Source organism: Alosa pseudoharengus, unplaced genomic scaffold (assembly GCF_046254945.1).
Source record: "Alosa pseudoharengus isolate Yale_2024_CS ecotype anadromous, Long Island Sound unplaced genomic scaffold, YU_APseudo_1.1 YU_APseudo_1.1_scf_8, whole genome shotgun sequence".
Taxonomy (NCBI): domain Eukaryota; kingdom Metazoa; phylum Chordata; class Actinopteri; order Clupeiformes; family Clupeidae; genus Alosa; species Alosa pseudoharengus.
This window is the reverse complement of record NW_027468870.1, coordinates 8,765,040-8,777,076: the sequence shown is the minus strand read 5'-3', so window position 1 is coordinate 8,777,076 and position 12,037 is coordinate 8,765,040. Positions and strand designations below refer to the sequence as shown.

The 12,037-nt window shown below is 40.6% G+C and overlaps 1 long non-coding RNA gene across 1 annotated transcript; it reads right to left on the bottom strand.

Annotated features, from left to right (window-relative positions):
• Positions 1 to 3,931: 3,931 nt before the first annotated feature.
• On the bottom strand, positions 3,932 to 4,710 carry LOC143112323 (uncharacterized). The gene is made up of 3 exons (XR_012984708.1): positions 4,588 to 4,710; positions 4,275 to 4,390; positions 3,932 to 3,992 (listed from the first exon to the last, which is right to left on the bottom strand). It is a non-coding gene; the product is annotated as an uncharacterized LOC143112323 (long non-coding RNA).
• Positions 4,711 to 12,037: the final 7,327 nt, after the last annotated feature.

Genomic DNA, 12,037 nt, shown 5'->3' with positions numbered 1-12,037 from the left:
AAGTTCCCTGTGGCGGTCAGGTGCTGCTGATCACAGTGTCAGAGAGACAGTTCTTCAGTCTGATGAACTGTGGTCGCTCGGTCAGGTAATCTGTAATCCAGGTTACCAGGTGAGCGTCCACACCCATCTGCAAGAGCTTGTCTCTCAGTCTGAGGGGTTGGATGGTGTTAAAAGCACTTGAGAAATCAAAGAACATGATTCTCACAGCACTTTTCCCCTTGTCTAGGTGAGAATGTGTCCTGTGTAGAAGATAAGTGATGGCATCGTCCACGCCCACTTTCTCCTGGTATGCAAACTGTAACGGGTCTAGTGCATGGCGTACCTGGGGTCTGAGCATACCTAAGACCAGTCGCTCCATTGTTTTCATCACATGTGATGTAAGAGCAACAGGTCTGTAGTCATTAAGCTCACTAGGGTGTGGCTTCTTAGGGACAGGGGTGAGACATGATGTCTTCCACAGTGTTGGAACTTGTCCAAGGCATAGGCTCAAATTGAAGATGTGCTTCAGTGGCTCCCCCAGTTCAGCAGCACAGGCCTTGAGTAGCCTTGGACACAGTCTGTCAGGCCCCGCTGCTTTATTGATGCGCAGTTTCTTTAGTTGGGCTCTCACTTGATCTGTTGTCATGATGGGGGGTGTAAGGGGAGGGGAGGGGAGGGGGAGGGGTGCATCTAGGATCTGTGTGTCTGATGGCTGTTGACTGAGGTCGTTGTCACCTCATTGTTCGTGATCGCTATGTGGGGGAGGGGTGCAATATCCAGTGATGGTGGGGGTACGATAGCTTGTGATGATGGAGGTGAGTGTTGCACTGGTATTGAGTGGGGGTGGGGGCTGACCACCTCCTTGATGTCCCTATCAAGGCTGCTAGAGTCGTGGACACCTCGACAGGCACAGGCAAGGTGGCGTCAGGCGGGGGCAGGGCGTGAGGTGATGGTGGCTTAGGTCATTGGGTGTCACCAGGATGCAGAGCTGGGAGGCGGGGGTATGGCAGGCACGCAAACAAGAGCCGTGTCTGAGTCAGCTGGGGGTGGTGGACAGACCACCGCCATTGGAGCTGGAGCAGGGCAGTCAAACCTGTTGTAGAAGTGGTTCAACTGGTTCGCCCTGTCCAGGTCCCCCTCCACAGAGCTGCTGCTCTTCTTCAGGCCAGTGATAATCTTCATGCCTCCCATGCCACCTTCAAGTTGTTTTCCTGCAACTTCTGTTCCAACTTCCTTCTTAGCCTCCTTCAGCTTTACCTAGAGTTTCCCTTGCACGCGCCCCAGCTCTGCCATGTCCCCCTCTCTGAACACCATCTTTTTCCCGTTAAGAAGGGTCTTGACATTGCTGGTTATCCAAGGCTTGTTGTTGGGAAAGCAGCGTACAGTTCTGGTGGGATCAACAATGTCCATACAGAAGTTCAGGTAGTCAGTTGTGCACTGTGTGGCCTCCTCTAAGCCCTCTCTATTCTGTAACACACTCCAGTCAGTGCACTCAAAGCAGTCTCTCAGAGCCTCATCCGCTTCAGGTGTCCACTTTCTGAAGGTGCGTGTGGCAACTGGTAGCCTCTGTACTTTGGGCTTGTACATTGGCTGGAGATGAATAAGGTTGTGGTCTGACTTTCCCAGTGGGGAAAGGGGGTTTGCACTGTATGCATCCCTCACGTTTGCATACATGAGGTCTATTGTCCTGTTTTTCCTTGTAGGGCAGTCAACAAACTGGTAGAAATTTGTGAGTGTGGAATCCAGTGTTATGTGATTGAAGTCGCCAGAGATCACAAAAAAGGCATCAGTGTGTTGGGTTTGAAGCCTTGCAATTGTGGAGTGGATGACGTCGCACGTTGTATCCAGGAGAGCTCAAGGTGGAACGTAAACACAGATAGCAATTGCGTGCGAGAACTCCCTCGGCATGTAGTACGGACGGAGACTAACCGCTAATAACTCCACATCCTTACAGCATACAGTCTCCTTTACTGTTACATGTCCGGGATTGCACCATCTATTGTTAATGTACAGCACCAGTCCACCTCCCTTCTTTTTGCCAGAAAGTTTACAGTCTCTGTCCAAACAAGCTACACTGAAGCCGGGCAGCTCAATGTTAGAGGTGGGGATATGGCTTGTTAGCCACCTCTCCGTAAAGCATAACAAACTACATTCCCTGTACAACTTCTGGTTTCTTACCAGGGCATCCAGTTCGTCAGTCTTGTTAGCCAGTGAGTTCACGTTTCCTATCACAATCGATGGAACTGAGGGCTTGTCTCTTCACTTCTTCTCCCGACGCCTCGTCTTCACTTTTACTCCCGCTCTGCAACCCCGAAAGCACCACAGTTCCTCTGGGATGTTGTCGCGAACACAGCCAGCATTCCGTCGTAGTTCGATCAGCTGATTCCTTGTGTACACAAGTTTGCTGCCACTGGAGCGTTGTAATATGTCCGTATCCATAGGATAGAATAAAAACACTCCTCAAAGTGTGTAATCCAAAAAGTTGCAAAGTAAAAAGTAAACAAAAGCGGTAGAAACAAACACAAAGACACGGAGCTACTAAGCAGGCTGCCACTCATGTCGGCGCCGGTGTTCCCTGTGTGCGACCCATACCTGCATGTCATAGTGAAAGTGAAGGGCTGAGTGATTGTCAACTGTTGTAACCGTCAGTCAACTATGACTCCCATCAACTGTATCCTCGGCCTTCAACTGTTTCAAAATAAAAGTCCTCACTAGCTAGTTAGCTAGTTAGCATAATTATCATTGTTAACATAGTTAATTGTCTACTTTTAAACTATCAACTTTTATTAAGCTATGCAACCACAATGTCTGTCCTAGCGTCATTTTCATGCACTCGTAATTCCCTGGAATAACATTCTCTAGTTATTATTATTATCTTAAACCATGTTTTACAGATATATTCCTTTTATGGTTTTATTTACTATTATTTGCTTTGTTTATGTAAAGCAGAATGAATAAACTTGCTTAAGGTATGGTTTATTAGGTTTATGCAGATGTCAAAGTTTTTTTTTGTCTTAAAGTCAATCAACATGCTAGGTCAGTGGTTCTCAAACTGTGGTACGGGTATGAAGACTCCTTCTAATGGTACTCCAGGAGTCTCCCAAGATTTAATAAAGATGACATAATCACTATGATAACTGTATGGAACATTAGCAAATGGTTGACAAGCTAAGCTGTGATGGCAAGCAAAGGAAAGGGAAGCAAACATGATGGATCAAAAACATTCATGCAATTATGGCTCCAAATAAGAAGTATTAGAAAGAGAAGTGTGGTGAATGTCAAGCAGAAACTGAAATTGGTGACATGTAACTAGTGAAGCTTCCATGGCAACTGATAGCAACAAACGACACAAAACAGTATGTACAATATGTGAAATTGTCAATAAAATACAATATGTAAATTGTAAATATGTAAAAAGCAGCCGGGTTGTAACGTCCTCTGATATCACCAAATTAGGGGATATTTTAGGGCTGTTTACTAGGACAGCACCCGCTAAGTACTACTTTAGAGCAGTGCACATGTATTCATGCTACAAACATGTTGAGGAAACACATGAAAAAATTAACGAACACTTGTTAGATCATCTGTTACAACACTTATAATCGCAAAGACTTAGCGCTATCGAGAAACTGGGCTCTGATTTGTCTCTTTTAGCTGACATGAATTCTTTCATTGGTGTGAAGAAAAGAAATGAGTTTAACGATTAATCATGTTTTACTATATACAGTTTAATGTATGTGATTAATTGCGTTTGCATTTTTTAATCACTTTAAACACAATTTGTACCTGTAGCTTCTCCTCAAAGGCAACCTGGAGTGACTGCTTATTTGTTTGAGAAGAGGAAAGGACCCCCATGTTGTAAATTACATGCATCTTCGCTATAATCATTAAAAAAATGGTGAATAACATTTCACCGAATTTTCTAGGACGAATATCTCCAAAACCAGTTGTTGTGTACGTTGCCAGTGTCCAGTATGCTCCATACATATACTTTTTGACAAAGTATGATGCCTCTGGGAAGAAAAAGGTACAATAGTGGCAGTTACCAACAGTAACCTTGGAAACAGAAATAGCAATGTATCTCACCACAATGCAATACAACAACAACAACAACAACAACAATACAACACCATATCCATTGCCACCTCTAATCAACTTGAGGAAAGGGGGCTATAAAAACCTTTTACCAATTTCTCTAGGTCTCACAATGAAAACAATAAATAGAAATCCAACCTTGAAGGGAAGCACATTTATTCATTTATAGAAATAAGTGGCAAGTAATAGCAATATCTTACCTATATCACCACGGAAACTGTCAGTATTCTCTGCGTACAACACACATATAAGAGCAGTAATATGCACAAAGAGAACCCCTTGGACCAAATACTTGGTGATTCTTATTACAAGCAAACTGTGAAAGAAAATAATTGTGTCAGCACAAGTTAATGGATAGCAATTGCAGAAATATTTATGTAAAGTGCTTTATCTCAAATGTCTCATTTCTCAAAAATCAATTAAAAAAGAACAAGACAATTGAATAATTGCATTACATAGCAACAATGTAATCTGTAAAATCAGTGATTAAAATATAGAGTACATAATACATACTTGGTACTAATGGATTTCTCTTCCTCTCTCATGAAAATCAGTGCAGAAAGAATTTTTGGCAGATGTAGGAGGCGAATTTTTATAATAAAAGCAAAATATGTTTCTGCATGTATAGTACCAATTAAACTCAGCACTATCAATCCTGATGGGAAAGAGGCCACAATATCAAATAAGTAACCCATTTTCCCAAACAAATAGTTCCGAGATGCAGATTTATAGCCAGAGATGTATGTTCCTTCTTCATCATAATAAGCAACATGGAACTTAAAGAGGATCTGTGAACAGACAAAAGCAGTTATTAATTAATATTTGGCAAAAACAAAAGAGTCACTATACAAGCTCTGTTGCCAATAATATAATAACTACAATAAGACTCTGTATTATCATATGTGTCTTTCCTGGGCAAAGCTGTCACATGGGTAAAGATTATAAATTTGAGCTATTGTTTTTGTATAGTTTTTAGCCAATGAAAGTTAGTTTGCTAGTCTTTGCTAGTCACCGCGTTTGCAGTGTAGCCAGAAATAAAGTTTAATTAGTTCACAGATAAAATACAATCTTGGGTACAAAGTCATCACAACTAATTGTGGATGATGCTACATTACTTCATCCCATACATAGCAAAGTCCTAAGAGAAATAACTGGGCAACTTTTCTCTGACAGGCTACCATAGTACAGGAAACAGAGGCCTCAAAAGTTGAGGAACCTCCACGATGTAGAACAAAAGACACAATCATGTTTTTCTATATTATATTTCTAGTTTATGAAATGTATGGATATATAAAAATATTTTACTGTACAACTAGTTTTTCTGGATGGTATTTGAACATTGATATTCCGGATTCTTCAAAAAGGACATCATTTGCTTTGTCAGATGCAACTTTGGAAATAATGATCAGAAAGTCATCAAATATGGACTGTCCACAGGCAGTTGGTACAACGGAGTGATAAATTAACCGGTTTATATGAGTATTTAGCTAAATACGTACCCTTCAGCATGGACAGAAATCACCATTAAATGTTATTTACAAATACTAGATGCTTTTATCAGCTCAAAGGAACAAGTTGTTTGACAATTCAGTTGACCCTCTGGTGTCACTAGCCACCAACACCTCGTGCCACGAGCACTGCACAGTTTAACCCAGTGACGGACTGGACGGTCTGGGGCCGCGGCCTCTCGTGGGGCGTTTGGGCCGACATGCTTGTTCAAGGCCGGTTCCACATTATCTCTCGGCCCACTATCAAGCATCAATAGTGTTAACTGGCTTAAAATCAGCCATATATCTCTAACTCCTCCTTCTCTTACATAATGGGAAATTGATCAGTATTTATACCAGATATGAGTCTCTATACTACAATCATGGTGACCCTCAATATTTACATAAGTCTACAATCCTTTGTAGCCTTATTCAATCAAATGTTTAAAAGTGCATTGTTTGAAATTGAAATACAATAAATATGCCTGTATCTTTTATTTTATTATTGGTTTACAAAAGTCATATGAAGCAATGACTTCTGGGAATTTCAAAATCGAATGCGTCTACTTCCTTCAGCACGGGGAATTGTCTGAATTTTCCCCTTATAAAAGCTAATAAACTGCGCCCAAATGCACTTCAAAAGATAATTGAATGTCTGCTTAAATTCAGTGAAGATGCTACGGTCGAAAATCTACAGTCGGAATTGACACACCTCGCTACGCACTGGGACAACCTGAAAAAGTCTCCTCTAAACAAGTACACAGTCAGAGCGTCGGACTTTGATGATGTCGCGGAGATAGAGGAAGATACAGAAATAAACCTGGTGAGCAAGAAATGTGCTACCTGCAAGAATTGTGCAATCTGTTGCTATTTCCTTCTCCAGCAGTTAAACCTCTTTACCTGTGCCTACAATAAATGGTTAGCATATAAATTCCTACTAACTTTGGGTGTGTTCGAAACGGGAGACAGCTGCCTACTGCCTCCCTCCCTACATAGAGAGCTGTCTCACTAGACATGACTTTGGATTAAATGCTTCTTTTAAAAACGAGCGTAGCACTCTAGAATCTTTGGTTAACACTATGGTATGACGTTAGCAAAGGCCTGACGTTAAACTAAATTAGCTTACGTAAGCTAGCAGGCTAACGGTATAAATTAGTTTTACGGCCGGCAGATATATCAGACCAGACGCTATTAATGGTTACAACAATGGCATAATCAGATAGTAAATTGTTTATTTCTCATCTCTAATCTACAAATCTAAGCAAAATAAGGTCACACAAATGACATTTTAAACAGATTCAGCAGCCATTACCGATGTCATCCGCTATGTTTGTTTACCTTTCACAGCTGTTTCAGACATTGCCCCAAGGGATTATGGGTAGGAGGGAGCATGAAGTGTGCATTGATGCTGCATCCAAAAATGACTGTTATTTGGGAATTCTAAGATATCTTAAAGGGACACCAGGCAAGCCTGATGCTTTTTCTCTACGAAACTCCCCCCTTGCTTGGTCTGAAGCTCTTTTCTTTTTCTTTGCGTCTTCCGTCAAGGGTTTTCGCTGCTTCTTTGGCGGCTCTGCCATTATACACACGTTTGCAACAATCTCTAGCGTTTTGTTAGCCTGCCTCTGTGCTGTAAACTGATCCTGCTTCGGTCGGCGGGTAGGATACACCGAACTTGCAAGTGGGATATTCTTCCTACAGGCAGTAGGGGCGGGCGAGAGAGCCTTCATTCGCCCCGGTAGAGTCATTTAACCATATACCGACTTACGAAGATGATTAATTAACACGAAAACGTTGCCTGGTGTCCCTTTAAAAGGCAGCAGAATTTGTTTTTTCGGTTTCGAACCGCACTTGCTGCCTTGCTCCCCAGTTAGATATCTTAAAAGGCAGCAACTTTACCCGTTTCGAACACACCCACTGTCATGTAGGCTACTCAAGTGGCATGCGAACAGAGTTTTTCCTCTTAAATTCATCAAGAATCGCCTAAGGATACGATTGTCACAGGATAATTTGGAGGCCTTTATGCTGATGGCGACAGAGAAAGAGGTCCTAATGAACTTGGATTACGTGATAGACAAGGTTGCGGAGAAGAGCAAGCTCCTTCACACCTTGTTAACTGCATGACTTTAATTAAGACACGTTTGTGGAGCGGCTCCTCTGATGATCTATTCTTTTTTCATTTTCATATTGCATTCATTTTTTTGGAGTTGTGCATTGATATATCCATGTTCTTGGTTCAGTCTTTATGCATATTAGAGTTCATCACCAATGGGGCTACAAACGTGCGTGTTATTTCCGTGCCTGTGAAGTTATATCTGTGTGTTGCGGGCACGCGCGTGCGTGCGGGCCGCTGGTTGGTGAAAATACCAGGTCGTTTTTAAATCCCAGTCCGTCTGGTTTAACCCTTATAACTCCAGCCATTTTTTGCAGGTTTTTGCATTACTATGTTTTAATGACTTTATAGAGGTCTCAGGAAAGTGCAATACTGACTATCTTATATCCTTATATCAGCACAACCTAAGCAATATGAATAAAATATTGTCATTTCATTTCATTCACCAACATATTATACAGTATACACAAACCTTAAGATAATGTTTCCAAAATCGTTGCAGTGTTTCATCAACTTGTAACAGGGTGAACGGCACTTCTGCATTCGCTTTGCGGCCCTCTATCGGCTATAACCGCACTATGTAAGTTTGCCAGATCGGGTAGCGGGTCTGTAGTTCGATGGAATGAGACATAAGAAACTACAAATTTGACTTGCATCTGATGTCGCAATACATCGTACTTTCATAAATCGTGCAACATATTCTATCTTGTCTGTGGACATCGTTATTTGCAAAGCCGGTGCTGGATAAACAAATAGTGTGCGTGCGACAGAGGGAAAGTTCTTTGGTGTTGCTTTAACACATACACATGTACTAATGATTAGTTAGGGTGAGTATACATATTTTATAAACCACTTCCTAATACTATAAATCATGATTAACTCAGGAGTTTCAAGTGGTTAGTTAATGATATTTTGTGAATGTACTATCTAAAGTGAGGACTTTCTCTGCCTTGCAACACATTTTCAAATGAGTTGTAAAGATTACATTCACACTTATTCATTTAGCAGACAAGCGACGTACACATGTCAATTAAATTAAAGGCCATTGACACAACAGCTAAAGCTGGGAATCAAACCCCCAACTTTTCAGGCTACTGCATGCTAGTCCAGCTCCTTATCCACTACACTACCTTGGCCCAGATAGAAACACCTACGACTATACAAGAGTTTCTGTTTTCTTCTACAACACACTGTTAAGCATTTATTAAACATCTGTAAACTATTATTAAAAACTGTATTCTTCATTTGTAAAGCATTATTCCTACATTAATTCTCATCTGTAAATCATGTTTACAAACAGTTAAAAATGGTTTGTTCATAGTAAACACGCATATCTATATTATATTTTGAATTGGCTGTTGTAATACCACTGGGCAGAGGTAGTGTAGTGGATAAGGAGCTGGGTTAGCATGCAGTAACCCATAAAGTTGGGGGTTCAAACCCCGGCGTCCACCAATGTGGCCTTCCCCTTTAATTTCATTGACATGTGTAAGTTGCTTTGGGTGAAAGTGTCTGCTAAATGAATAAATGCAAATGTAAACTTTATAACTCATTTGTAAATGTGTTGCAAGGCATAACACGTCCTCACTTTAGATGAGCTCACAAAATATCATTAACTAACCACTTGTAACTCCTGAGTTAATCATGAATTATAGTATTAAGAAGTGGTTTATAAAATATGTATCCTCACCCTAACTAATCATTAGTGCATGTGTATGTAACAACTGTTAAATAATGGAAATATTACTTCATCAAAAACATATGATTGCATCATGTATTAACAATAATGTATAAACATATTTTAGATATAGGCTTATTTACTATGAACAAACCATTTATCACTGTGTGAACAAATGCTTTACTGATGATAAATTATGTATGAACAAGAAATTACTAATGATGAACAAACCATTAACTAATAAGTAACAAAGGCTTAATAAATTATGAATTGTGTGTAATTATTATAAAGTGTTACCAAAAAAACACATACATAGATGAAACTGGTTTTACTCACTGAAATCATACACACGCTTATTCGGAAATAAATACCATTGACATTTTTACTACAACTATCATAGTCAGAGAGATATCCTGGGAATCCGTGGGATAAAAAAATTTACTTGAAACTTGAAATCCCTCCTCAAAGTCATGTTGACACTACTTTTTATAATGCAAGTAATGGGTCGATTACTGTGTATGGATAGATGGCGCTGTTGCTGATCTAGTTACTCTACCCATCCCTGGACAGGAAATGACTTCCATACAAACATCCAATGTCATTTCAGTTTACTTCCTGGTTGGTTTGTTGCTCAAAAATAATGATAAAACAATGTTTTGTGATTTCCCCCCCACTATTATATTTTTGCGATGTAATTGACACATTACATAAAATACATGTTTTTAAAATGACAAGGTTGGTTCTACTTCATGGATCGGAAAACCACTTAGCTTAGCGTGATCCCTGAACCTTCCCCTTTCGAAAGACACCAGCGGCACCTCTGGACAATGAGGGTGCACAGAACTCAGCTGCTATGCAAGGACATCCCGTCCTTCGACTGCACTGTTTATCCTTGCAGTAAAGGTGAGTCAGGTCTCACACCTCTTGAGGCGCTGCTGGCTTAACATACATGGTAGGCTCCATAATGCCATCTGTTAACCTCCAGCCCTTCCCAACAGGACTCCAAAGCACTGATTTTTGGTGGTGATAGCTGTGATACGAAATTGCAGTCTGGTACATGGCTTTCAAGACTTGATGACTGAATGCATCTTCTGTTGGTGGTAGAGGAGAGGCAGGCATGTCAGATGGGGAATCTAGTTCATACCACAGCTCATCTAGAGTTGTACACTCTTTCCCTTTCTCATTGTTTTTACTTCCGTACAAAATGTGAATACTGTCTGGCTACAGGTAACGAATCATCCAAGTTTCTGCTCAAACCAAAGTGTCAAACATGCTGCAACTGGCATAATACAGCAACAGAACAAGCACATCAGTGTCATCACACCTAATAAATACTTTCTCATGTGTCTGTGAGCAAGGTGGATGACATGTAGTACCATTCTTGTGTCAGCCTCCTCATGGTCACTGCTCAATTCAGGCAGACTTTCAACGTTGGCTTGTTGAATGCATTTCACCTCTTCCGCTTTTCCATAACCTCCAGCCAAGACAATTGTCTGTTTTCTCTCTGTGGTCCTGTGGTAGTTATGTAATTGCAGACAAATGCTGAGAGCATAGCTTTTTTACCACTATTAGTCAGAAACCTCTTATAGTTTGGTACCTTTGTATTTGTTGTAATTATATGTGTTGGTCCATCTTGAACTGCTCCATGCCTGTGTCTCTCCTGTTGTTTAATGGAGTTTGGGTTGTCATACCAATCAAAAACCATGGTAACACAACTGACTTTCTCTATGCTAGACAGTAAAGAAAGGATTTCTTTCAGAATCTGTTCTCCAAAGTCCCTGAATGTTTGAAATCCTGATTAATTTAGACTCTGAAGAAGAGCCATACCATCTATGATGTATGCTAATGGTCCTGTTAAATCAGGTAAAGTGTTCTCATTGGTCTCCAGATTTTCCGCTAGATCAGCTTTTGAGGTTCTTCTCATCCTTCCATCATCATAAAAAAGTACAGGTGGTACAGAAACTAGCTCATGAGACAACACATTCTCCATGGACACATCTCTTTGGCTGAACACAGCTAAAAGTCAAAATGTCTGCAAAAGTAATCGCACATCTTCTCCTCTCTGGTTCCCAGAAACTCTTCATTCTTGTATCCTTAACAAGTCGCTGCTCAATGAAAAGTTGGTATTGGTTTCGACCATTTTCAAGGAAAGACATGCCTTTAGCCACCTTTCATGATGCAACCTGATTGGTAATGAGCTCCGCAGGGACTTTACTCAGATTAAATGGGTTCAGATTGTCCTCCACAATTTTCATGATCTTTTGTATGTCCTCCTCATCTCTACATGTTCTGAAGGTTCCATGCTCATGGTGGATTTTTGAGCTTTGGACACTTCTGTTGCAAAGCCCTTTCATTAGGCTTGGGAATCGGTTCCAAATGTTCCGATCCATCGGAATCGTACACATCCAAACGTTAACGGTTCCACTAACGATTCCAATACAAAGCTTTGTTTTACAAATGTATACTTTTTTAGAAATTTTAAAGTATTTAACTTCTGTATTGTTATTGCACACTTGATATTCATTCTCTAAAACCACTTTAAATTAGACATTCAAAGCCGTCCTATAAGTGTTCAGCAAATGGTACAGGAATCGATATGGGAATCGTATCGACAAGCAGACTCGACAATGGCATCGATATCAATAATTTCTTAACGATGCCCATCCCTACCTTTCATTGCATTCA